This window comes from Morone saxatilis, unplaced genomic scaffold (assembly GCF_004916995.1).
Source record: "Morone saxatilis isolate NCDOM2014 unplaced genomic scaffold, NCSU_SB_2.0 Contig22, whole genome shotgun sequence".
In the NCBI taxonomy this organism is placed as follows: domain Eukaryota; kingdom Metazoa; phylum Chordata; class Actinopteri; family Moronidae; genus Morone; species Morone saxatilis.
Window position 1 is genome coordinate 746,223 of NW_023339785.1, and position 6,350 is coordinate 752,572.

A 6,350-nucleotide genomic window follows, 5' to 3' on the forward strand; every position below is an offset into this window, starting at 1 on the left:
GATCTATACAGAGATAGACCTTTAGTTTAACTAGAAACAGCTGTAATATCACTCGCCACCAGACTCCATAGACACAAGTAGCAATTATATATTACACATCATTGTAACTTCATTCAAAGTGGACAGAAACAAACTCAAACTCACCAAAACTTCATCTTAGCTATTCACTGTTCCAACAATCACCAACTCTGCTTTGGTGGAAATAAATCCTTGAGTCACTGATCGCTCTACAGGTCGCTCTACTCTGCTCAGGACACCATTATATATTTATATAGCAAATACGTTTTTGTTGCTGTCTTAATGGTTAAACCTCATATAACCATTAAGTTTTGTTCCTGGTTGGTTATGTTTTTGCGGGAATAGAATATTTTCTAACACAGCGAGCGTTCTACATCAGTTTCTTTTCTTCTTTTACCTTTCAGTGACAAGAAAGATTGTTTGAAGTTTCTCAGCCAGACACAGAAAAACAAATCATGATTTATAAAGCAGACACAGAGAGATGAGATGGGTAGAGTCTCAAGAGCAAACAGTGAAGTGATTGCAAACAACTGATACTGACACGTTAGTGGTGTGTTTAACAGGCCTTCATTAACCAGAAACTTTGTTTTCCAACTGAAATATTGGGAAATGGTCTGCTAGCAATTTCATTTTATTAAAAGAAAGTTATTTTTTGTTTGTTTTACAATCTGCGTCTTATTTTTCTAGCTTTGGTAATCTTTCTGGTGGAATCTGTAGGAGCAGTGAGACGATCACAGACAACAACAACAAAACAAACCCAGTATGTTCGTTTGTGTGTGTGAAGTTGGAGGAAAGCTTCCAGCAGCTCGGTGCATCTGGATGTGCTGCTGTCTCTCTCAGGAGTGTGTGTGTGTGTGTGTGTGTGAAGGCTTGGCATGGTTAATTGAAGGCTGCTAATTTGAAGACAGCACTATCATTAGCAAGTATGTTTCCTCACTGGAAGTCATCACTCCAGCAGCGCTTCTAACCCTCAACATGTTATCACCAATTAGACATTCAGTTTTCGTGTTTGAAAGAATGTGAGCTGGCACTGAAAAACAAATACTGTGTTTTGTTCAACTTATTCTACTTTACTATATTGAGTGGACCTGAAAAACATGTTTGTATATACTATGAATTTCCTAATAAAAAACTTGATTTCAGATCCAGAAGTTGGCACAAATAACAGCTCAGTATTGTTAAATGTACTGTATATGTTTGGCTGAGATCAAAAGCCAGTCAAGAGAAGATTTTGACCTAGCAACACTCACATGATCATTTCATATTTTCTACTTAGACACAAAATGAAATTGGCACATAGTAAATAGAGTGTGTGAAAGCTAGCTCTAGTGTCCTACAAACTTCTCAGTGAAACCAAAACATATTGTGCAGCACATCATTTTTTGCAAAGAATCCCACAATGCAATGCCTCACTGTTAACAGGTGTAAACATTACAGTTATATTACAGTTATAGTAATTTCTCATAAAAGCCAGTATTCAAATAAAGGCCAAGTAATATCTGGCATGCACAAACAAATTGCTATTAAAGGCAGCCTGAAAACACTAAGTGAGTGCTATAATAACTCAGTTGGTAAATTAAGAGACATCTCACAGCACTAACTCTACAATACACCAATCTGCTCCTCTGTGTCTCTACTTTGCCATTTTTCTTTCAATGCTAGGCTACCGTCAATGAAGCTCAACACTTCCTGGAGATCTTTAGCATTAAAAGCCGACCGAGAAAGCATATTTTTAATAACTTACAGCATACAACTGTAACCTGTCAGTTTCAGTTCAGTGTCTCGGCTAAAATCTCAATTTTATTTTTGGATTAGCTGGGAGCCGACCACACTGAGCTTCACAACAGCTCTTCAGAAACCTATTGGGAACTCCACAGAGACTATATCCATTTTTAATCATACAGTCTGTATGTTTCAGACACAGCCAGTGGCATTGCATGACCTGCTTGTTTTCTTTGTGGCAGTGTAAATGTACAGGATCATCTGTAGTCCACAGCAAAATGACAAAATGACAAAAATGTTTTGTCCGAGGTATTAAGCTGTGTTTTTCATTCACCCATCTCTATTTCATTTTAATTAACTGTATGTGCATAATGGCATAATTATAAAATATATTGGTCTGTATAGGATAATGCATTTGCGTGTGTCCGACGCACCAGCCTAATATTTTTCGTGCACATTTATGACTCTCACGGTTGCGGACTCACATTTTTTTTCACCTAATGGCTGTGTGACACTGAATAAAAACCCAATTCCATGACTCCATTTTTTTCTAGTGAATATAAAATCCTTTGAAAACCACTCTTTGAGCTTTCAGAATGTCTCCAGTCATCTCTGAAAGACATGGGCATCTTCAGCAGCGAGTCAGACAGGCACTGCAGAGGCTCGAGATCAGAGTGGAGAATCTCCAATTATAAAGCTGCTGTGGGACACGACGGTGTCACCCTGCGTTCGCACGGCTTACACTTGGAAGCTGTGAGGCAGCGGCTTGGACAGCACTTACTGCTGCCACAGCTTGACTTGCATAAGTTCCTTAATGAGATAGATGAAAACTGTGCAAACTTGGCTCAGGCAAATGAGGCACAGTACATAAATAAATAACTCAACAGCTTGAGAAACAAGAGGCAGCAGTGTAGTGGAGAGAAAGTCCAGCTAGTGTAAACTCTGTTTACACAGTTTACTATCTTTGTAGGCTACTTTTTCTTCAAGTCTTTCTGACACCACACTCATGTAAGCTTTGTGAAAATATAGTGTTAATTCATTTGGAAATGATGCACCTATTAGTAAAAAGCAACATTTTCTCTCTCAGCTTGTTGTCTAGCAGTACAGTGTCTGTATCTGTACTGCCTGTCAAGCTGCACTAGCAGAATGATATGTAAACTTCAAGGAACCCTGTAGGGTTTTTGACCATTAGTGGTCTGATGAGTGGGCCCATGAGCTTGAATGCAGGCCTTTTAGGAGCACCAGGAATTCCGATGGGTTGGATCGGATTCCAACCTGGGGGTCGGGACCCCTAGTGGGAGTGGGTAACGTCTCTATCGGTATATATTCAAAAATGAGTGCAGCGGTTTGACAGGCTTCCACTCAAAGGAGAGGCTCTGATTAGAGTGGTAGGTGTTTTTCTTTTTTTTTCTTTTTTCCATGAAGTTTTTTGACATTGTCTTTTTAAATGTCTTTCTCTCTACTTTGGTATTTGAAATATTAGCAGTGATACTGGATGTTATATATTGGATCTTTTGGTCTACTAATTACTACATGCATGTGTGTTTATAAACACTTTGTTTGTATGTTGTTATAAATGATATACATATACTATGAACACAAATGGTCCTCACCTGATTAGTATTGCTGATGCACTTTTTCTTGGGTTGCAGATTTGGCAGAATATCTTAATGAGGGTTGAGTAGTGTGTTTTTGCATTTTAACATTGCTTGAGTCATATGATAGAAAAATACTCAAGAGTGTGCGTCAGTGAAATATTGTACAGCTCAACATGGACAGCAGCTGCTTAAGCGTATTTGACTTAAGGAACTCTCGGTGACAGCTGCCATGATGAGAAAGTCAGTAGGAATGATGAATAATCATTTCCACACAGAGTTGAAGAATGGCACTCTCATACTATTCCAGAGAGGGATGAGAAGGATGGATGGATGACTGAAAGAGTGGAGCGTCTTAAAGTCTGTCACAATGGAGAGGGGCGGGAGGGTAGCAATGAGTCATGACGATAAAGACGACGGGATTGATTTGTGACATCGGGCTGGAGAGGGAGAGTGAGCAACACAATGAGATACTGAAAAGATTCATGATGCTCATAAAACATCAGAGACTGGGACAGCGTGTGCATATTCACCCACACCACGCTTGAGTTCATGAACGCACACAGTTTGATTATCTGTTAAAAAAAACTTAAGTCAAAGTCCACTTTCAGAGCTTGGGGAGAACAGTTGTCTCCATGACGACTGAGTTTAATCTATCCACTAAAGAAGACCAGGACATGCTTTTGTTTGATGCTAATAAGTGGATGTTAATTGTTTTTTTTTTTTGTTGGCCAAACTACGGTTTATAAGGTCAAGGAAGATCTTTCACTGCCAAATTTACATTTGGTCATGCACTCTGCGTCCTCATATGGGGACATTAGATTTTGGCTTCCCTGCACCATAATACTTGCTCAACTTAGACCTGTTGTCTTTATTCAGGGACCCTTACTGTGCCATCTAGTGTACAGAGAAGCACAATACACAAAAAAATCTGAAGACAAGATGGCGGCTATATCAGCAACATGCTTCAATGGCGGATCCTGAAATAAAAGTAGACAAGGTACTAATCCTCATCCAATTTTATTGTTGGAACTTGTGTTTCTATGCCTGTAAGTGTTTGTAGCTTGAAATGTCATAAGAATTTGACAAATTTTAACAATAGTAAAAAGCTACAACACCGCTAAACTTGAAGTACTCGTATGAGGACAGTGGGACTTTGTCAGCATGACAAGACCATGAAAGAGCAAGGGAGAGGTGCCTCAGTGGTATGACAACAAACCAGTTTTGATGCTTTCCCATGCTGAAGAGCCAGTAGAAACCTGCCGACAATGGTGCAAGAAAGAGTAGCAATATGTGGCTGTCAAACTACCAAGCATTGTGTGAGTACAACTCAAAGATGGGTGAAGTTGACTTGAATGATAAAATGATAACTACTACCGAATGAGCATTTGAACCAGGAAGTGGATAGTTCGGATGCTGATGCATTTTACTGATCTCGAATAGTAAGAATATAGAAATATCTTGTCAATGGTGGGGAAGTGTTCCGTCTTAAATGACAGAAAATCTTGTTAATGGTGTATAGTATAGCATTAAAAAATAAAAAATAAAACTGGCAAAAACTTGCTAAAACCATCAGAAACCTCACCTCTGATGTAATATTGCCGAAAATAATCTGTTGTTAGCATTTATCTCAAATCATTGCTGTAGGCTACTTTGGTGTTAGTCTTGTTTTGGCCCACAATAGCTGCACTACATTTACTGTTAAACAGTGTGTACATGTATACAGTTTATACTGTAGTACCCTCAAAAATTCCACAATGGAACACAAAAAGTAGTGTCTATGACTTGTACACCACATTCTGATAGCAATCCCACCATGGAAATGAAATAAAATGGAATCTTAATTTACTGCTCAGCATTGTGTAAATGTCTGTTCCTTCAGTTTCTCTTCTCAATAAGCTGAACTAAGTCATTTCTCTCACCAATGGCCTCTGCTGCTGATTCAGTCAGTCAGGCCAGAAAAGCCGGAGACGAGGGCCGACGTGGCCAGCGGTGAGGAACACACCACAAACACTACAGCTACAGATGCTAACCTACAGCCTGACGTTGGCCGACGGCTGACTATCGCCCCTGATCTTGTCCACCACTGTAGGAGTGTATAATTAAAAGAATGAAAACTGTGTGTATACATTTCACAGTACTGCATTTAGCTGCAGTGTGTTTGTGGCCTTCACAATCCAAAGATACTGCTTCACATGCATTGAATGTAACATCACCTTACTTGTGTGTGATGAGGTGTGTGCAGACACACACACACACAGGATTGCATACTTTGATGTTAGCTTCAGAAAGAAAAGGACTAAGTTGTGAACACAAAGGAGCACCATTCAGTGTGTGTGTGTTAACAGAACCTGTTGGCAGAGCTTTTCACTGGTTGACTGTTGCCAGAAAACCTCCCTCTGTCTCTTATCACGCAAACAACTTAATGTCTCAACATACACAGCAGACACCTTGAAGTGTTATACTGTACTATGGTTGTGTTCATAGTCCTGTTGCTAGCTGACCTAGCACCCAACCGGAGTGGTTTCTAATGTTGACCCCCTCCAGCTGTCCCTTTACATACACCTGTCCTCTGCCCTTCCACCTTCAGAGCTCATCTGCCTTTCAACCTCAAAAACCTCATTGTTTTTTACACGGATGTACTTTCATGTGTGTGACCATCTATTGGTTAAGGCATCAGGGAAACAGCAGATCTGTCGGCGCAGTTCAAATGCCATCCTTTGCTCTCTCTACACTCCGTCCATGCCCTTTCACTGTCAGTTTGGCCTCTGTGTTTCTAGAACCACCAAAAAGGAAATATGACATTTGTGTGTGTTTTGAGTTATTTTCCCCGCACTGAACCTGGGGGAGAACTAAAGGCCAGCTTCTGTTTAGTCATTTGAATTTTAGAAACAACATCTCAGCGTAATACAGTGCCCAGTGCAGTTGGACGTCTGGAGCTCTGTGTTTAGTACTAAAGAAAAAGGCTGTCAGCAAGGTAAAGCAGTGAAATATTCGGTTCAAATCTAGAGTTAA